General features: G+C 40.6%; 1 long non-coding RNA gene across 1 annotated transcript; it reads left to right on the top strand.

Moving 5' to 3' along the window:
• The first annotated feature begins 257 nt into the window (after positions 1-257).
• LOC139184185 (uncharacterized) lies at positions 258-22,393 on the top strand. The gene is made up of 3 exons (XR_011567717.1): positions 258-601; positions 21,016-21,220; positions 22,135-22,393. It is a non-coding gene; the product is annotated as an uncharacterized lncRNA (long non-coding RNA).

Below are 22,393 nucleotides of genomic sequence, written 5' to 3'. Positions count from 1 at the left end.
CAGGAAGTGCCTGGCACCAGATTTCACATATATATTAGTTTCCACTAGGGTCTGACTCTGGGAATATCTGCTGAATCAGTAGCTCTGAACTGAACCAGAACAGTCACCCAAATTAAGAGAGTAACGGTATCAGTCAGAGTCACTCCAGAAAAACTTATAGCCGAGAAGAAGAATCCTCTGATGTGAACCTTTCTCCTCTTGTGAAGTTCCCTGCTTCACGTTCAAAGCAAAGACCACGTGGAAAGTCATGACGTGACCACAGTCCATCAAGGGCTGTGCAGTTATCTTCCTCTAGAAAAAGAATCTGCGTCACCTCTAAGCTAGACTTCGTTCTTCTGCTATTTCAGAGCGTTAGCTCAGAAAGGGGCCAGCTTCTGTGAGCAGGGCTGCAGAAGAAGGTGTAATTGATGTCCCACAGATCCTAACTTGGATAAGCACTTAGTGAATGCCTACTTTGTGCGAGAATGGAGAGAAAGCACAGCCCCTACCCTCCTGGGACTTTCATTGCAACTTCATGAGGAGAATTTTCTCATGGGTCCTTCCCTCTCAGAACAGAGAAGGCTTCTCAGAGCCTGCTCCAGTCAAGTGTCAGGGAAGAAAGGTATGTAGTCTTTTCATTCCCATTCCACAGCTGGCTAAAGTGAGTTCTAACAAAGTCAGGTTACTTGCTAAAGTCACCCAGAGGTTAGAGCTTCAGAAAAGAAATGATCACAAGACTGATGTCATGTGCTGGGTAGTTTAAACTGTAAAGGAAGAAAACATTCTTATCTAAAAAAGAAATGGGTTGCTCTGAGTTTCTCAGTTTCATTTATTCAGCAAATAGGTGCCAGGTACTAGTCTAGCAATGGGAGATATAGCAAAACTCACACGGTGCTAGATAAGAGAGCCAGACAAAGCATTGAAAAAATATTTAATGTGTCAGATGAAAAATACTATGAAGAAAGCAAAAACACTGGGGGTAGAGCGTGCTGGGAGGAGGCTGTGTATAGAGAGGAGGGGGCGGTGCTTCTCTGAGGAGGTGACATTTGAACAGAGATCTCATGAAAGGGAATGAGTTCATTATGTGGTATCTGGGGGACTCGGAGCAGGGGAAGAGCAAGTGGAAAGGAAGGTGTTTGTCAAGGTTGAGGAACAGCAAGAGGAGCAGCATGCAGGAGTGCAGAGAACTTGGGGCGGTGGGGAGATGCAGCCAACATGGCAGCCAGGGGCACTCTGGCTTTGATGCTGAGTGGGATGGGGAGCCGTTGAGAGTATTACGCCAAGGAGGACTTGCCACGACCTGGGTTAGTTTAACAGGATCCCTCTGGCTGGTGTGTGCACAGACTGTAGTGAGGCAAGTGTGAAGCAGGGAGGTAGCCAGGAAGCCGATGCTAAAACTGATACCGTAAAGGAAAGACGGTGAAGACCCAGGTGAGGGTGGAACAGAGGGGCTGGTGAAGGTGGTCGTTTCACTGTGGATTCCCAACATGAAGTCTGTAGAACAGGCTGGAGGTTGGGATATGGGGAGTGAGAGAAAAAGAGGCTTACAGATCAGAAAACTTAGATGAGCTGTTAATCCCTTACAGCTTCATATTCCATGATACCCATCAGGGCCAAGGAAAACACCCTTCTCTTGGATGCTGGGCCTTTTGGCCTAACAAGATGACTGTTTAATCCTGGTTCTACCCATTACTAGGTGAGAGACTAGGGCATATGAAAGACCCTCTCCGTTCCTCAGTATCTTGGCTGAGAATTAAGGATGGTCATTTCTGCTCTCCCTACTGCAAAAGGAGTCATTGAACAAAACTAGAGTTTAGGCAGCTCAGGTTTAGGGATTATTACTTACATCATTAGCACCTTCAGAGTTAATTTTATGAGTCAGCTGAGTTACCTTTGGGGTATCATTAATAGATTCCAGGAAGCTCCCCAGCCCAGAAGACTCCTTCTAACTGCCTCTCGGGATGAAAGAATTTCACAATTAGCCTGATTCTTCCCTGTTCAGGCACTGTGGACCCCAGACATCCTCCTTTAAGACAGAAACTCGAGCTACCGTCAGTCATTTGCCATTTTAGGTGAATTTACATCACATCTCTGCCATGATAGCTGGCTTAAGTTTGAATGGGAGGAAGGAAAGAATAAATATGGGGCAGAGATGTGACATTTGGGGGGTTGCTGAGTATACTGTGGGCAGATTGAGAAGATCCCTTGTGGGGAGAACCTCTGAAAATAAACTCTGTCAATGAAATATTATCCAGACTTGCCTCACATCATAGTGTTTGTCTCATCTGATAAAAAATGAAGTCCTACAAGAGCACCTCCTTGGAACAGTTATAACAAGTAGCCATGGAAGCCGAATTGCTTTAGAAAAATGTTGAATTTGTAGAGAAAAACATGCCGTTTGTTAAAGAATCCGCCTGCAATGCAGGAGACCCTGGTTTGATTCCTGGGTTGGGAAGATCCACTGGAGAAAGGATAGGCTACCCACTCCAGTACTCTTGGGCTTCCCTTGTGGCTCAGCTGGTAAAGAATCTGCTTGCAACGCGGGAGACCTGGGTTTGATCCCTAAGGTTGGGAAGATCCCCTGGAGAAGGGAAAGGCTACCCACTCCAGTATTCTGGCCTAGAGAATTCCGTGGACTGTATAGTCCATGGAGTTGCAAAGAGTCAGACACGACTGAGCCACTTTCCCCCTTTCACTTTCACTTTCAACTTGCCTCAGTGGCCCCTTTGGCTTGCTTTGTTTAAATAAACTTGCCCCAGGCATCTCGCTCTTTTCTAATTATGAATGTCCCTGCTTTACCTCAGCCTTTTAAAGAGCCCTTTCCCTCTAAATATTTCTGGAATTGCCAAGGGTACTTAAATGTGACCAGAAATAATTTGGTTGAGTGTCCCCATCATGGCGGGAATCCATGGATCCAGGCTTCAGTGCTTCCACAAAGATTCCCCCTCAGGACTAGAAATCTGTCCCCAGCCCCATGGCTGTCACAGAGACCACTGCCTGCAATCCTGGTAAATTTGAAATATCCGCCAGTTCCCTAAACTGGAAGCAGTTGTCACCTGCCCACTCAGCAAAGTGGGAGGAGGACACACGGGGTGACATTCGGCTAGAAGTTCCACAGCAGATTTGCTCAGCCTCAACTGTCATAGTGGCCATGGCAGGGCTTCCTCACTGGAGGTGCGGGGAGCCAAGCAGGGCACTTCTCAGCCCACACCCTGCCTCTCCCTATGCACCATGTCTCCAAGGTTGAAACTCTGCTGTCACTTCTGTGGCCACGGTCATCTCCTCGGGGAGAATCATCTCTGTGCCCAAGACAAGATAAGTGAGATTCAAAGGCAGAGCATGTCACGGCCATAGTACACTGATCTAGGGGGGCCCCCCTGCAAAGCTGCTTGAGTGCCAATGTGTTCCTACCATTATAGGGTATCATTCCTCCAAATGACAGAGAAACACTTACGACATGAGGCAAATTGGGATATTTTACCCACAGTCCCTTTCACCAAGGCTGCAGATAGGCCCCAGGCGGCCTAGGTCAGGACAAGTTCTGGGCTCAGTTGAGAGACTAACTGTAATCCCTACTCTCCACACCCATCAACCTTTACTCCTGGAATTGCAGTGCCAGTTTCATTCTTCTCTGGAGGTACCTGTTCCTCCACACCTGTCCTCCACCCGGGAGCACCTCATTTTGCAGAAGTCAGTTTGCAATTGCGGTGGTAAGCAGGATTCCAGTCTTTCCTCTGGACGTTCCTAAGCCCTCCTGTTGAAAATCAGTAGAAACAGATGAAGGTGTTGGGGAAGAGAGTGGACTAACTCCCTCTGAGAAGCTCCAGGGCCACAGTTCATGTCTGGTCCTGGATTATTGTTGTTCAGTTGCTAAATCATGTCCAACTCTTTGCAACCCCATGGACTGCAGCACACCAGGCTTCCCTTCCTTCACTATCTCCTGGAGTTTGCTCAAACTCATGTCCAATGAGTTGGTGATGCTATCTAACCATCTCATACTCTGTCGCCACTTCTCCTTTTGCCTTCAACCTTTCTCAGCATCAGGGTTTTTTGCCAGTGAGTCAGCTTTTTGCATCAGATGGCCATGTCTGGTCTTGGATACTGTGGTCCTAAACTATGTCTGAATCTTTTCCCTCTTCTCCTCTGAAAAGACACCAAACACTACATCCCATGAAGACACAAAAACTAAACCTCCTCTCTCCTCCCCACATCTCTGCTCAAGGAACATTGTACATGATTAAATTCAAGACACACTTAGCTGTTACTAATGGTCAACTGGAAGTTCCTAACTGGAAGTCAGAATTATTTACAAGTTCAAAATGGGGATGTGTTTTTAGTGGTTGCGTGTAAATGTTCAACAGCACTAAACAGGCTGGAACCTGGCGTCCAGTGGTTGAGACTCTGCACTCCCACTGCAGGGGGTGTGGATTTGATACCTGGTAGGGGAACTAAAATCCTATGCACAGAGCAGCTGAAACAAAAGAATTTAGAAAACATTTGTAGTAGAATAAACATGAAAAGGTAATTTACCAGAATTTGTTGCATGCAGCTGAAGCTGCTGGATGCAACTGAATAGAGTGTGGAGTCTTAAATAAGACATGAAAACAAATTATGGATGCTAGCATAAAATTTTGTAAAATTTGAACAAAATCTGTACTTTAGTTAATAATACTGTATCACTTGTTAATTTCCTGTGTGTTTTTAACAACATAGTGGTCATGATTTTTGATGGCATCATTCAATCTTATGGATGCAACATATTTAACCGTTCTCCCATGCGTTGAGATCAGGGTGCTTTCTAGTTTTTATTAGCACACAATGCCCCTCTTATTCTTAGTGAGGTAGGATGTATTGTTAGGAATGGAACTTCCAAGGATAGATATTCGGCATTTGGGAGTATAATGCCATGCAGACAGCCAGTTGTAATGCGGTACCGGGTTCTAGATGGGTGACTGGCCTGGAGAATGAGCAGCTACACATGGTTCAGCTTCAGATTTTGTTTCTGATGGGAGGAATCCATTACCCAGTTCCTAATGTTCTCCCTTAAACCAGGTACATAACCTTGTCAAATCACAACTTACCTGCCTTGGTTCCCTTTTTTAGAAAACAAGGATCATCTCATCAGTTTTGTAAACTATAAACTATTGCACAAGGATAATGTATTAGTTTAACTATGTAAGGTGCTTATAGGGCTAAGGGAATTCATCAGTGCTCTGCATCAGAGGTTGGTTTTGACTTCTGGATCCATCATTCATTACTTATTATGATATAACTTAGGTAAGTTACTTAACTTCTCTTTTCCTCCATTTCCTCATCTATCAGATGAATGCAAAGCACCTTATAGGTGAGCATTAGTAAGATCATGCTTTTAAAGTATGTAGCAAGTTACTCTTATCATTGTTGCTTATTATTAAGCAATGAATTTAGATTCAGTGTGTTTGAAGCCCTTTGGAAGTCACTGGCTTTCTGTTGAATGTTCCTAAAGCACTGACAGTGTGAGTACATCCATATCATGTAATTACAAATGTTATCAGAATACAAAGGTAACTTTATTCAAAAGGCCTAAGCAAATTAGTAAAGCCAGTGTTTTTCAAAAGGTGTGCCTGTAAGATATCAGTTTTGCAGGGACCTGATGGGAAACAGTATGGTAATCAAAATGGAAAGGACAATTGGGAATTTCAAGACCACCATCACCACCCATCCACCCACCCCCAGCCAAGAACATAGCTTTGCTTTCATGGCAAAAAATTGTTTGCCATCATCAGTTCAAAATTGTTAGCTGATGAGCAAAACCATTTCTCCATGGACCCAAAAGTGGACCTTATTCCCAGGTCCGTGCAGTTAGGTGTTCCCATGTGACCTTGCAGGCATTGTAGTCTCTGTCTCAAGCACCCACCTCTGCCCCTGCTGCATGAGAGCAGCCCTCAGCAGGACGCAAACAAATGTGTGTGGTTGTGTCCCCTACAGCCTTCCAGAACTTCTCTGTAGCTTGTCAGCCCCTGGACTGGAGAACAACAAGCGAGGAAGAGTTGTACCACAGGGTGGGAAAGGCAGAAATTGCCAACAGGAAGGATCTTGTGTACCCTAGCATTAAGTTTGCTTTTTACCCAAAGAGTAGAAGGGAAGCCTTCATGGAGTTTTGGAAAGAATATGACCTGGTATATATAAGCCCTGCCCTCAGCTGACCAGTATTTCAGCTTGCAATCACCGTGTGAATCACTGGTCCCACCTGGTTAGTTTCTCTGTAGAGTCTCCTCCTATGGAAATTCACTCCTGATTGAGACGGTATCTTCAGGGTATGACCAGCAGCTAACCCTAAGGCACCTCACAAGGCAGCACTGATAACCTTGGTGAATTTGCTGTGGCTTTTATCGCTAATCCAAGCCAGGATCAGAACCTTGAATCTGTCAGCCCACATCTCTTTCTCCCTGTCAGACTTACACTGAGTTAAAGTGATCAACATATGAAGTCAGAAGCTCATCATAGTAACTGTCAATGAAAAACATAATTGCCACGTGTGAGCTGTCTCCCCTGATATACTTACATTGGAATAACATAACAATAATTATGATGGTTGTCATTTATTCACAATGTGCTGAGCATAGCATGAAGCACTCAGTGTGATAACCTTCTTTGGTCCTCACCACAAGCCTATCACGTTGGAATTGTGGTTAAGCCCCTTTTACAGAGAAAGTCAGAGGTTATATAACTTGTAATATGACAAATCTAGTGGGCGGTAGAGCCGGGAACTGAACCACGTGGTATAAACCAGAGTTGGGGCTCCTAACTGTACACCATAGCGTCCTATAGAAGGCAAATATGCTCAGAAGGCTGCTGCTGCTAAGTCACTTGAGTCGTGTCCGACTCTGTGCGACCCCACAGACGGCAGCCCACTAGGCTCCCCCGTCCCTGGGATTCTCCAGGCAAGAACACTGGAGTGGGTTGCCATTTCCTTCTCCAACTCGTGAAAGTGAAAAGTGAAAGTGAAGTCGCTCAGTCGTGTCCGACTCTTCACGACCCCAAGGACTGCAGCCCACCAGGCTCCTCCATCCATGGGATTTTCCAGGCAAGAGTACTGGAGTGGGGTGCCATTGCCTTCTCCGCAGAAGGCTGCTAGAAGACATTAAATCCATAGAGAAATGAAAGCAGGGAATCCAGTTTTCAGGTGCATCCATTTCACAGAAGAGTGACTTCACCAGCAGATCCTCAGCTCACAAAGTCCTTTGGTTACAACCCTCCATCCAGCTCCACACTGGCTGTGATGTTGCCACTCAAACAGGAATTCCCAAATCCTGTTATCCCCTAGATGGGGCCCGAGAAAGCACTACTGAGTTTTGTTTTACCAACACTTTTCCCTCTGCATCTGGTCTTATCTGCCATTCTTTCCTTTTAGATGACTGCATCTATTTCATGTAAATTTCACAGTCAAACTATGAGGGGTAATTCCTTCCACTCCACCCCACTCCACCATCAGGGCAGTCCCCAAATACGATTAATCATCCCTATCTAGTAAGATGCAAAGTGCTTCAGAATCTCTATTTGTATCCTCACTTAAAAAAAATTTTTTTTTAAGGAAAGAAAAGAAATAAGCCATATCTGGAGTGGAATGGTCAATAAGAACAGTTTGTCCCATTAAATAATGAAAATCCTTAACTCCAACAGTGTAGACTAGGACTCTTCCTCAAGGGTTAGGCATGTTCACTGGGGAGAGTGTCTCAACTTTTGAACTCTTTCAAAGAAAGCAGAAATGAATATACCTGCTTCAGTAAACAAGACTGGGTCCTTATGATTTATGAATTACATCCCCAAGAACAAGTCAGATCCTACATCCACTAACAGACATGCTCCTCCATTCAAAGAGCAAGCAAGGTACTATTGGTGGAGTCTTCATGGTGAACCAAGCTGAGGGGAGGCAGTAATCACAGGAACCCACAGGTTGGCCCCAGATACTCCCCTTAAGTACCCTCCCAGAGCTTGTACGTCTCTAAGAATAACTCACTTGTCCCTTTAAGACAGTATTTGACCCACGAATTAGTGTACCATAAAGTTGTAATAAAATTTGTTTTTTCAACGTGCTGTTTTAATGAACAGTTGAATTATCATGTAGGAGTTTAAAAATTAGTCAGAAGAGTCTTAACAATCAAGTCCTTTAAACTCTGCCCTCCCTTGCTCACTTGACTACTCTTGATAACAATATAAATGAACTTCTCACCTAGTATGGAACACATGTATTCTTACAAAACAAATATTAATGGAATAACTCTTCTGCTTTATTATTTTAGCTGATTTGTATCAATGTATCAACATTCCAAAGAAAATAGAAAGCATATGTTGGTTGGTTTCTAATCATTTTTTTCTTTTTTATTATTACTGTTGACATAATTCACATAATGTAAACTTCACCACTTTTTAAAGTACAAGTCAATGAGTTCCACTATATTCATAGTTTTGTACAACCAGCCCCACTATCTATTGCCAGAGCATTTCCATCAGCCCAACAATAAAACGTGTACCTATTAACAGTCACTCCCAATTCCCTTTTTCCTAACTCACCTGGCAACCACTCATCAACTTTCTTTCTCAATGGACCTGCCTATTCTGGACATTTAATATAAGTGGAATCATATAATATGTGGCCTTTTATGTCTGTCTTCTTTCAATTAACATAGTGTATTAAAGATTCATCTGTCTTATAGTATTTATCAAGCAGTAGTATATTCCCTTTTATCACTGAATAAACTTCTGTTGAATGGATATACTACATTTTGTTTATCCATTCATCGGTTGATGGACATTTGGGTTATTTCCACTTTTTGGCTATTATGAATAATTCTGTTCTGAACAGCCATGTGTAAGCTTTTGTGTGAACATGTGTCTTTATTTCTACCTAGAAGTAGAATTGCTGGGTTATATGGCAGCTCTGTGTTTAATTTTTAAGGAACGGCCACAGTGGGTGAACCATTTTATAATCCCATCAGCAAAGTTTGAGAGTTCCAATTTCTCCACATCCTTACCAGCACTCATTATTTTCCTTTATTTCTTCTTAATTCTAGCTATCCTAGTGGGTTTGAAGTGATACGTCTTATGTTTTTTATTTGCATTTCCCTAGTGACTAATGATACTGAGCATCTTTTTATGTGTTTATTGGCCGTTTGTCTGTCTTCTCTAGAGAACTGTCTGTTCAATTCATTTGGCTATTTTTAACATAAAATTGTCTTTTTATTGTGCTGTGCTGTGCTGCTGTGCTATCATGTCCGACTCTTTGTGACCCCATGGACTGTAGCCTGTAAAAGTCACATGGTAAGAAATGGCAGAGCCAGATTCAAACCTAGGCAGTTTTGCACCAAAGCTCACACTCTTAGACTGCTTCTAGAAGAAAAAGAAAAAGAAGGAATGAAAGATGAGACCATTAATGGGATCAAATTTTCAGGAGACATGAACACACAAGCCCTCTGAGGCCCACTGATGCTGGCCCCACTCTGGCAGGAATGTTCCGAAGACCATGGGAGCCCAAAGGGCACTTAGCCCCTCCCCTGAGAGACTATGGGAGCTACTACAGGTGGCTGGTCATTTGAACCTCCATGGCAATAGAGACAAGCCAAGACCATTCCAAGTTTCTAAGACTCCCAAATAAGGGCTAACTGAGTCTCTTTTTGGTAAATTTCATTAAAAAAAAAACAAAACAGCTATCCAAAAAAAGGGGTATTTGTCCTGAATTATCTCAGTAAGGGAAAATGACTTTTTAAAATTATCATTACTTTGGTAGCAAGAAAAGTCTAAATGATGCTATCAGGGGCTCTGAAGGACTTTTATTTCTGCAGATGTTGAAACATGTATGATGTCTGTAGGATAAACGTTCACATCTGAAATTTAGATCTTGAGAAGCACTGCTTTGCTGTGTTTCCTGATGGTGACTGAAAGCCAGCTGCAAGTGGGTTACATCAAGGGCAGGGATTGTTGAGCTCTGCACTGTAGACATTTTAGGCTGGATAATTCTTTGTTGTGGGGACTATCTCGTGCATTGTGGGATATTTGGCCACATCCCTGGTATCTAGCCACCAGATACCAATGAGATTCCCTCTTCTAGCTATGATAACCAGTCATTGCCGACTGGGCAAAAGTTACCTATAGATGACAACTACTGATCTAGGAGAAACCATTATAATTAATGGCTCCTCCATGATCTCTTCAAGCTTTGCATGAAATGTTCACTTTTTAATCACAGTGCTTCAAATACGTGGGTGTTATCCCTAAAAAATATTTATAAACAAAATATATTTAGTAGTGGGATATGAATATGTTTGTGTCCTTAGAAGAGTGAAAGGAGGCAATATGTTCTTAGTGATAGTAAATTGGTAATATTACCAGTATTATTATTATTAGCTATTACTAACTAATTAATGTCAAGTACTGTGCTAAAATTGGCATAAATAATCTCATTGAATCCTCACAACGTCCCTAAGAAGGAATCTAGTCATTATGCCTTTTTAATAGACTGGGAAACTGGGTAACTGGGCCAAGATCACGCAGCTGGAATCATCAGAGCCTGTGTTCTTGTAGTTCTGCGTAGTTCTGCCTTCATCCAAGCCAGTTTCTTTCTCTTAGCATGATCTTGTCATCTTACAGGAAGCTCAGACTCTATCTATCTGCCCTACCCGACACCAACTCTTGCTTATCCTTTAAATCTCAACCTTCTTCCTCCAAGATCTTCCCTGTTCCCTGACTTCACCCTCTGACGTCTATGCTCCTGTCATACCCTGTACACATCTTTATTATTGCATTTACTATATTATGTCATCTCTTTGTGTTTCTGACCCCTCTTTACTGGGAGAGCTTTGAGGGCCAGAAGCTGCCCTTATTTATCTCTATCTCCAGTGCTTTACATATAGGCATACAATAGGAGCCAAATGGCAGAAAGTGAAGAGGAAACTAAAGAGCCTGTTGATGAAGGTGAAAAGAGAGAGTGAAAAAGCCAGCTTAAAACTCCACATTCAAGAAACTAAAATCATGGCATCTAGTTCCATCACTTTATGGCAAATAAAAAAGGGAAAAGTGGAAGCAGTGATAGATTTTATTTTCTTGGATTCCAAAATCACTGCAGGCTGACTGTAGCCCTGAAATTAAAAGACACTTGCTCCTTGGAAGCAAAGCTATGACCAACCTAGACAGCATATTAAAAAGCAGAGACAGCACTTTATCAACAAAGGTCTGAATAGTCAAAGCTCTGGTTTTTCCAGAAGTCATGTATGGATGTGAGAGTTGGACTATAAAGAAGGCTGAGGACCAAAGAACTGATTATTTCAAATTGCTGAAGAAGACTCTTGAGAGTCCCTTGGACAGCAAGGAGATCAAACCAGTCAATCCTAAAGGAAATCAGTCCTGAATATTTATTAGAAGGACTGATGCTGAAGCTGAAACTCCAATACTGTGCACACCTGATTCGAAGAGCCAACTCATTGGAAGAGACCTTGAGGCTGGGAAAGATTGAAGGCAAAAGGAGAAGAGGGCAGCAGAGGATGAGATGATTAGATAACATCACTGTCCCATTGAATGTGAGTTTGAGCAAACTCTGGGAAATAGTGAAGCATAGGGAAGGCTGGTGTTCTGCAGTCCATGGGGTTGCAAAGTGTTGGATACGACTTAGCGACTGAACAATAAAAGGAGCCAAATAAATATGGGCTGTCTAGTAAAAACTTCACAGTCGAAACAGAATTACTTCTGTTTGGGTTGAAAGACATAGGAAGTAAAAGTCAGGGACCTAATCAAAGAAAGACAGTTAAAAAGATGAAAAGAAACCTACCCAAGATCATGTAGTTGGGGGTGGGGTGAGGCAAGAAGGGGTCCCCAAAACCAAAACCCAGTCCCCTCCCCACTGCTCAGTGTCTTGTCCACTTGTTATACAAACACTGATGGTGAAGTGAAAGGAGTTTTCATGGCACTGATATAAGTAAACAAATGAATCTGTGGGTTGACACATGGCCAGCAATAAATTCATAAAAGGTAAATATTGACATATGAAGATTATAGATCACTGTATTTACCGTGTAGAGAACTCAACCAGTAGTTAGGATAGCTTGTGTATTCATTTTGGTTCCTTGGCAAATTAGTGAGATTCTAGTCAAATTATTCCAGTTCTTTGTGCTTGTATTTCTTTTGGCTGTAGGATTTTGCTGATTAAAGAACATACGATCCATTTCTATGCTTTTAAATGTCTTTCTCTATTTGAGCATGCTCAGCTGGAAGTGGAAATATGTGGGCTTCACAAGGATAAAATCCCACCATGATCTGTAACTTGTGTGGTTTACAGAATTATTGAACTCCAAAGCTTTGAGGAGCCTGATGCACTGAAAATTTCCAGCTAGTGGCTGAATTTCTTTTGCAGAATCCCCAGCGGGTGCTTAGTGAGTCTCACCTCACAATCTGTGATGTGAGGAGGAAAGTGATTTAGACTGAAGGAAGCTAGGGTAGTGTGAGTGTATGTGTGTGTCTTTCTGATGGGCGTATGCCTACATGTCCATCTCACTTTCTGCAGGGTTATGATTTGTTGGTTTCTTTACATTACTAATCTTTAGCACAGGGCTTAGTAACAACAATCATCATGTAACATAACAAGCACTTATGTCAGAGACTGTGCTAAATGTTTGACATAGAATAGCTTTATTCTGTATTCTAATCTGTATAAGAACCTTATGAAACAAATACTATTATTACCTTTATTTTTCCAATAAGGAAATTAAGATTCAGAGAGGTTAACTAATTTGCCTAAAGACACATGTCCTCCAAGAGCTAGAGTCTCAAGTTTATTTCCGACAGAGCTGGAGTTATCAATAACTAAATAAATATTTACTGTGTCTAACTAATGAAATCCCCATCTACCACCATGCCTTATTTCCCTGCTATAGATGAGAGAAGAGTATAAAGCTTACATATACCAAACAGTAACAATATTTGTATAAATGTTGTAGGTTTAATTCAGCTGAGGGACTGGTTTTTCATATTATTGGAGGTTTTTCTTCAGCTATCAAGTTTGAGTTTCAAAAACACAAGTTAGAAAATATATAAAAATACACATTTTTATATATATTTAAAGATATAAAAATATATAAAATATTTCAATATGTACTTCACTAGGCCATATTTACAAATGCTGTAGTTAAGTTAATATATTATTAAGTCTACTATTATCAAGTCTACTATAAACAAAGCAGTAAAATATAAGGCTGGATCAATAAAGCAGGATAGTAATTTAGGCTTCCCTAAAGAGAAACTGGGGCATCTCTAGTGCCTCAGCAGTAGAGCATCCACCTGCCAATGCAGGAGATGTGGGTTCAGTCCCTGGGTTGGGAAGATCCCCTGGAGAAGGAAATGACAACCCACTGTAGTATTCTTGCCTGGGAAATTTCATGGACCAAAGAGCCTGGTGGGCTACAGTCCATGAGGTCACAAAAAGTCAGACACGACTTAACATTTCTTTGGGAATATTACCAGCCTTTATTTTTTCTGTTAAAGCACAACCTAAAGTAGAGAAGTAATTTCTATATTAATTTTAAACAATGGAAATCTAAGGCAGATATAGCCAAAATGAGTAAATTAACTGAAGGTTGATGTTCTCATTTATGGATATATAAATAAAGAAGTTTGGCCATCTCACATAGTTAATTATTAACGGGGAAATGTGAGCCAAACTCATGAAGCAGGTAAAGTTTATTTTTAGACATTCAGCTGGCTTCTCTCTCTGGCTTCTCTTTTGGGGTCACCCTAGATGCCTAGTAACCTTAGCCTGCTTCTGTCTTCCATAAGAAGAAATGTCCTATGTTTTAGACCTTTACTTCTTCTGTCAGGATCCTTTCTGATGCCAGTGTTACAGAGCTAACACCAACTGGCTGAAGAGAGGAAAAATAATTTATCAGAGTGTGTAATTGTCAAGTCTAGGGGTAGCCCTAGGCTGAGGACCTAGATATTCAAATTACATAACTGAGAAGCTGTCTGTCTCCAGATCCCTTTCCTGTTTCTTTCTTTTTTTTAACCTCTTTCTGATGGAGGTTCTAAGTGTTAGAATACAGCTGCTCCACATAGACATCTTACCAACTTAGGGGCTCCTGTTAAAAAAGGGCAAGTTTCTGAATAGTCCCTGCAGGCCTCGACAGGCTCATTTGGGCCTGTCATGTGCCCATCTCTGACCTAAGGCCAGGCCTGTCCTATCTATAGACTTTGGGATGGAGTTAATCCCATCACAAATACGTGGACTTAAGTTGGGAAGACGATAGTCTTCCAAGGAAAGTTGAGGTCCTAGCACCATATGTGGAGAATGAGTGTGTGGCAGTCACAAACAATATCTACACCTATCTGGTTATCATAGAGAACATAACAGGTACCCTCATAGGATGGAGACTGACCATCAGAAGCATTGTGGTATCCCTAAATGACCACACGCAGGTGACTCTTCACAGTTCATATGTAAACCAATCCTCTTGAATTTATAATATAGTTAACATAAGGATGAGTACAGCAAAACTGGATCATAGCAATACACGAGGAATCTTTAGGTAGTAGCCTATTCTGCATAGCCATCCGTGACCCCTGCTTTAATTGAATCTTACTGTAATATCTCAAGGAAGATGAAAGTAGAAAATGAGCTGGTAATGGACAAGCAGTTTTCTAACAAGCCCACTAGTGTGCCACATTTGGGTGCTTAATGATTGTTATGAATCACATTTGTCTGAGTAATTTCAATTATATAGTACAGAAATACTTTCACAATGGTATATAAAGATATACAAAGATATTCATTGCAGCGTAGCTGACAATTGTGAAAAATTGTGAATGACTTAAATATTTATCAATAAGGTAAAGGTTAAATGAATTATAGCCAAACAGTAAGAAGCTCTGCTGGTGTTACCTGAAAATGTTGACATGGAGCGATGTCCCCAAACATCTTATTTGATGAATAAAGTTGAAAAAAATATATAGTAAAACCGTAGCTTTGTTTTCTTAAGAAACTATATGTATGTGTATACATAGACAAGAAAGGTCTGGAAGAATGTACCCCAACTTGTCAAAATTGTTACATCTGCAAAATGGGATCATATGGAGGAGAGTTTTTACTTTTTCATTTATGCGTTTCTCTCTTCCATATGTTTGAATTTTTAAAAACAAGGATGTATTTTATCATGTATATTTTAAAGTTTTTTAAAAGACAGAAGTAATACCTAAAATTGTGTCATTCTTCTAATGCCATGCTGCACACAAAGACAGTCATTTTTCTTGAGAGCCCCCAATCTTCTCTCTGTAAGATCTTTCTCCACTTTTCATTTTCATAACTCATACTGTCACCCTTCACTGCTCTCCATTTGGTCTATAGAGGCGTCCCCAACCTCTGGGATCTAATGCTTGATGATCTGAGGTGGAGCTGATACAATAAAAAGGATAGAAATAAAGTGCACAGTAAATGGAACGCACTTGAATCATCCTGAAATCATTCCCAGTCCGTGGAAAAAATGTGTTCCACGAAACCAGTCCCTGATGCCAAAAAAGTTGGCGAGCTGGGGACTGCTGCTCTATTGAAAGACCCAGTCAGGACTTATGGGCTTATTAGGCGTTATTTCTAACAAAAAAAGATTGACTTGTAAGGTGTATGTGGAATGTACTAACCGAGTAGCCATTCAGTATCCTTTTCTTTCTTTCCTCCCTCACAATTTATCCCCTCACTAACCCAGAGAGTACTTAAACTGTTTATAATAAAACTAAATTTAGATAGATGGATGGGAAGATGAATGCAGGGATGGATAGATGGATGGATACATAGATATTTCATATGTGGAATAAAATTGAGCAAGTTGAAACAGATCAAGGAGGCTCTGTTGGTAAAATCACAGGGAGGTAAAATACGAGATGAAAATCAGGACCAAGGAAAGGGGAATAAAAATATGCTGGACATCATTCAGTAACTATTTGCTGATGGTAATTATAGGGATGGAAAACCCATCAGGCCTATGGAGCTAAAATTAATCAGCAAGTATTCACAGAGTGCCTCCTGCTTCTTTTACTGGTTCTGGCTTCCTGCCTGCCCCGCGCCCAGGCTGGAGACAGTTGCATGACAGTCAGCCTGTCAGGACAGAAGGAGCCAAATAAGCAGGCAGAGGCTCACAGCAGCCTTCTGTACCCTGTCACGTTTACTGGGATCACAGCAAGCAAGATAAAGTCCTTCTGTGAAAGACTACAAACCTAGCTTACAAATTGTGAATATCACTATATCAACTGAAAAGGGCCAGTTAGCAGAGGTACTGTTTCTGCAAAGTAATAGTTAATTCATTTGTGCACTATTTGAAACGTTTACAACAAAAATCCTTATGCTTTTCCTATTAAAGCTGGGAAGGGGAATCAATAGGACTTACAACAACTATACTTAATTTTCAGCGTTCATTGCTGGCAAAAATTTTAGGTCATGATTGCAAAAATTTTAGGTCATGATTAATTCCCCTAAAATGTAAAATATGATATTTGTGTCACTGTTAATATTTTGATAAATAGCTGTCACAGTAGACATCTGTTGTTTTCTGTGTGGCCTTTTCTCCTACTTTAATTTAAAACCCTAATTATTGGAAAGAGCATCTCTCTCCTCTTTTTTTTTTTTTCCTTCTCTCTCTTTCTCTCTCATTTGTACCCCACTATTAAGTATCAGTGGTGGGCATTTCACCTAGGCTTTGCCAGTCAGAGTATAATCCCAACTAGACCCAGCGAGATCCATGGAGCTACTCCCAGGGACATCCACTAAAATTTTTGGAAAAGAAGAACTTTCTTTCCATTGAAGTTACTAAGCTGGTAGAGTTTTAAATCCAAGAGCTATGGGGCACCAGGTGGGGGTGACCTTCTCAGGAATAAAGCCAAAACAGAGGAAAGTAAAGCTAAGAGATAGGAGTCAAGTCCTTTTTTAAAAGAAGTTTTTAAAATGTATTTATTTATGGTTTTGCTGGGTCTTCATTGCTGCAGGTGGGCTTTCTCTAGTTGCGGTGAGCAGGGGCTACTCTCTGTTTTGGTATACGGGCTTTAGGTGCACAGGCTTCAGTAATCGTGGTGCTTGGGCTAAGTTGCCCTGTGGCATGTGGGATCTTCCTAGACCAGGGATGGAACCCACGTCCCCTGCACTGGGAGGCAGATTCTTAATCCCTGGGCCAACAGGGAAGTTCTCAAGTCATTTTGATATCATTTGAGCCCTTGAATCCAAGCATGCCTAAAACTAAATTTCCTCTTGACTTTTAAGCAAATCAGTAAACTTCCTATTTAACAGTTGGGTTTCTTTTAAATCCATTAAAAAAAAAAAAAAATCTTGATAAAATCCTAATGGCAAGTTTTCTTTGTGTTATTTCCATAAGAAATAACCTGGAGGAGAACTTTCATAATTTAAACAAGACCTATTCACCTCCTGGAAATTCTCCCTGACCACCACCTCCAGACCCACAACTACCTCCCTGTCCTTAAACATCCAGGTGATTTGATGGGTATGTAGTGCTCCATGCAGCTGTTACCACATTTCTACACATCTTCCTTGTTTGATAATGACTTGTTACTCTGTCTCCATTTCTTCCAGAGTCCAGGCTGTATCTTGATCATTTTTATCCTTGCAACCTTACACTGGGACCTAACATGTAATAGTTGCTATTTTGTTGAATAAATTATGTTTTCCTGAAGAAATGAATGAATGGGAGAGGAAAATAGTTGGGGAAATCCCTTCTATTAATGAAGATTCCATGATTGAAATTGTCAATAAAATAACTAGTATCAGAAGGCCAGAGTAAACCAAATTAATATATTCACATGGAATCCTCAAACTGTCAGTTATTAGTGGGTGTCTAGTTGAGAAATTGTCCTTTCTCTGATCATTAGGATTAAGAAGCTGGGTGAATGTGGAGGAGATGGTCCTTTTTTTTTTTCCGGCAAAACTTTGTTTAAAAATCCATAAAATTTAATAACCTCTTGCAACATGTTTTAAAACTGAAATGTACAACCTGCAATGTGGAGTATAGGTTTTATGCTGTAAGGGAGGAAGCAGGAGAGCAATGGTGACCAGAATCTTGCTGCTAACCAGTAGGCAGTATAGTAGGTGGCTTATGGTAGGGGTCTTCTGTGACAAAGCAAAGAATAACAAGGTCCTGAGGAGAATAAAAAGAGGCAGCACCATCTCTGTAGCACAGGGTGGTTGAGTGAGTTTTACAGTTAATATGGGCAAATGATGGGGGGAAAAATCTACTGTACATTGGGATAGGATCAAGGCATTGGAATAACAATCCCTTTATGTGGACAAAATCTTTTTTTAATTAATTTTGATTGGAGTATAGTTGATTTACAATGCTGTGTTAGTTTCTGCTGTACAGCAAAGATATACACATATACACTCTTTTTTTAGATCCTATTTCCATATAGGTCACTACAGAGTACTGAGTAGAGTTCCATGTGATATACAGTAGGTCCTTATTAGTTATCTATTTTATATATAGTAATGTGTATCTATAAATCCCAATCTCCCAATATTCCTCCCCCTACCCTTTCCCCCTTGGTAACCATAATCTGTAACTCTATTTCTGTTTTGTAGATTAGTTCATTTGTAGCCCTTTTTTAGATTCTAAATATGAGTGATATCATATGATATTTGTCTGACTTCCTTAGGATGATAATCTATAGGTCCATCCATGTTGCTGCAAGTGACAGTACTTCATTCTTTTTTTATGGCTAAGTGACTTCCCTGGTGGCTCAGATGGTAAAGCGTCTGTCTACAATGTGGGAGACCTGGGTTCGAGCCCTGGGTCGGGAAGATTCCCTGGAGAAGGAAATGGCAACCCACTCCAGTACTCTTGCCTAGAAAATCTCATGGATGGAGGATCCTGGTGCAGGCTACTGCCCATGGGGTCGCAAAGAGTCGGACACGACTGACTGAGCGACTTCACTTTCACTTTCAATACTTCATTGTGGGCTTCCGTGGTTGGCTCAGTGGTAAAGAATCTGCCTGTCAATGCAGGAGATGCAAGTTAGATCCCTAGGTTAGGAAGCTCCCCTGGAGGAGGAAATGGCAACCCACTCTAGTATTCTTGCCTAGAAAATCCCATGAATAGAGGAGCCTGGTGGGCTACAGACCATGGGGTCACAAAGAGGCAGACACTGCTTAGTGACTGAACAAACACGCAATATTCTATTGTATATACATACTGCATTTTCTTATTCATTTTTAAATCAGCAGACTTCTAGGTTGCCTCCATGTCTTGACCATTGTAAATAGTGCTGCAGTAAATAATGGGGTGCATGCATATTTCCAATTAAGGTTTTCTCCAGATATATGGGCAAAAATCTTAATAAAATTTCTAGATGAGTAAGAAAACTTCCGAGTAGGACACAACTGAAGTGACTTAGCAGTAGCAATAGGACATGTTACTGGTATTTAGGTTTTCCCTCCTTTCTCCCACTGCAAGGCAGTCAAGCCTAACTTTCTGCATGTGCTTCAAAGATATGAGTTTGAGCTGACCATTTACTTCTCTCCTTCCACACGCTGCTTCCTTCATGCTGCTCTCAGGTGCAACTCATAGAAGCACTCACTTCCTCCAACCACTGAGCCTTCTCAGTCTTTGCCAGACAATCTTCCTTTAGCACGGGTAGTTCCTGCACACGTCTGTCTCTTCCATGGAGTTGCCACATGACTGGTTTGCCTTCCTTTGCCTCCAAAATGCTTCCCCTGTCCAGCCATAGCTTCCCACCTCCACTGGCACCACCCCAGAGCAAATCTGTGTATGTCCTCGAATCCTGTGAGCCCGCCTCCTCACTGTTCCCCCTGCTTCCTGCCTTAGCTCCTACAACGCAGGCTCCACATGACAGGTGGAATGAGCTTTCAAATAGTAAATTAGATTACATCCATAATCAGTGTGCTGATAAATGTGTAACAGCTGCTGCGAGGGAGTATCTCTGTATCTGTTATACAGTTTTACTGATACAAAGAATGCATAGCATACAGTTTACCAAAAAATAATAAAATACAGAACACTTTTTAGAGTAAATTCTATATAGCCCATTGATTTTCAGATTGGTTTCAATGGTTTTTGCTAAACTCTTGTACCCACAGTCAGCCTACAGATGCAATTCAATTATGTTTGGCAAAAGCAGATCATATTTGGTTAATATTCAGTTCAGCAAAGAAGTCACTCATGCCACTGAAGTTCAAACATGAATGTTGATGACTTTTTTTTTACATTAATGAGCAAGATGAAAGTAAAACAACAAAGATTATGTTTGGACTACACTTTGGCAATGATGTGAGGACTACACTTTGGCAATGATGTGAGTGCTTCTCTGTTGATCAGATAGTTTTCAAGTACTGGAAAAATATTTCATCAATTTTTTGTGTTATTCATGAATGAACACACATTGAAGTTCAATCTTTATTGCTAAATTTTCTTCTATCATTTTCTCAGGTTTATACAATAACACAATAAGTCAAGCTCTGATTTGCAGTGTTTTCCAATTTCTATAGTGTAAATACTCCATCATGATAGATTTCAAACTACTGAGATAACATTTCTGAATGCAGAGTTGGGAAGAGATGTTGTATCACACCATTATATGGGATATGCATTATAAAGGATGGACAGAAACAACTTTAAAGCATAGATAATGGTAAAGCAATTAAGAAGTAAAGTTTTGAGCATTTATTACCTTGGTTTTTTAAGTATTTTGTTTAATTGTAAGTTTCTAAATGGTTTAGTTTTGAATCTTGGCCATGATGAACAACTGACTTACAGAATTCCTGAAAACTTAGCAATCAGCTCCCTAAGCAGGTGCATCCGGCTCCAGCACTCATGAATTGCCACTCCTCTGCTGGAATTGTCAGGCCACCCATTGCACTATCTGGGGAAGGAGTGAAGAGAGGCAATGATGATTGTCAATAAAATTAATAATTACTTTTGTTGTGATGAACTAACAATGAAAAATTATACACACCCCTACTTGTTTTCCCAAGCTTAGTGTTTAAAAACTCCTTTTGTATGCACCATCCAGCATGACCTAATAAACAAACAAGGCATAAGCACCAAAATGGAAATGTAAGTTTTTGAAAATGAGCTGAAAGTTTCCACCTGGAAATGGAACCGATAGAAACAATCTCTACTAAAGGAACATGGAATAGAAAAGGAGATTAAATCAGAAAGAGGAAGAAAGCTAATGACATAATGGCCAGCCACAAATGCCACAAATGAAAAACAAGGTACGTAATACTTGTTACAGTTATACAGGGTGCTTGCTCTAATGTCTGCAAACACTAAAAAACATTAGGTTCCTGCTCACTGCAACATTTATCTCATTTATCTGCTGATATTTACCTCCTCTTTGAATCAGGTATTGCTTAAACTAAGTTCTGCAGCATAAAGAATATAGACTTAATAGGACACCCATAAGCATATCATGCATATGAATATAAATTGTGATATTTTAGGTAGCTTATGATGAAACCATTGAAACATCATGAGAATCAGCAAAACACCAGGGATGCCCGTAACAATTTAGCATTTCCCAGTTCATGTGGGAATGTTAATTCCAATTACAAAAAGAAGTACCAAAGTGGAATTCATTATGATGAAGAACTTGCTGTTCTAAATGTGAATTGTTTATAAAAAGCACGTCTGGTGTAAAATGCAAATATTGAAGCAAAGAAAGACAGGGCTTTTGGAACTCAGCTGGGTTCCATTGAAATTCTGACCTTACAAAGTTAAACAAGAACAAGTGTTTCCTAAAGACAGGATACTGTTTTAAAGAGGCATCTAATAGCTATGGTAGCTGTAGAAGTAATCTTTTTTAAGTAAGTTCCAACAACCCATGAAATCTGCTTTTGCTGGCTTAATGTAAAATTAACATATTCAATGAACTGCCATACTCCAAATTAATACATATGAATATGATAAAAATTTATTGATTCTAATTTACATTTAATGTCATAGATTTAAAGTGAGGTGGGGGGATAAAAGGATAGAATAACCAGAAAGCACAGCCATGACAAGGAATCATGGGCTGTAGGAAAATAAGTTACAAGGAGGTCTCTTTATGTAAAAGGAAATACATGTGGTAAACAATGGTAAAGGTGGAAATGAATGTGGCATGTACACTGTGCTCTTTCTTCATCAGGCTCTCTCCTAACTAAAACTACTAAAGGCATTCATCTCAACTAATCCAGTTTCTCCATTCTCCCTGGAAACATACCGACTGATGCAGGACAGGCTGAACACTGGGGCCGCAGTTACTTCCTATGCTCCACACGTTGCTGTTTCTACCATTTATGCTCTCCAACAGTTCCTGGCAGTTTTTCCCCCCAAATTATGTTTATTCCATTTGCATTGTTCTAGTAATTACTTGATTTAATTAAATATTAAGTAAAATGATGAAA

This window comes from Bos indicus, chromosome 7, assembly GCF_029378745.1.
Source record: "Bos indicus isolate NIAB-ARS_2022 breed Sahiwal x Tharparkar chromosome 7, NIAB-ARS_B.indTharparkar_mat_pri_1.0, whole genome shotgun sequence".
Classification (NCBI taxonomy): domain Eukaryota; kingdom Metazoa; phylum Chordata; class Mammalia; order Artiodactyla; family Bovidae; genus Bos; species Bos indicus.
This window is presented reverse-complemented; position numbering and strand designations above follow the sequence as displayed.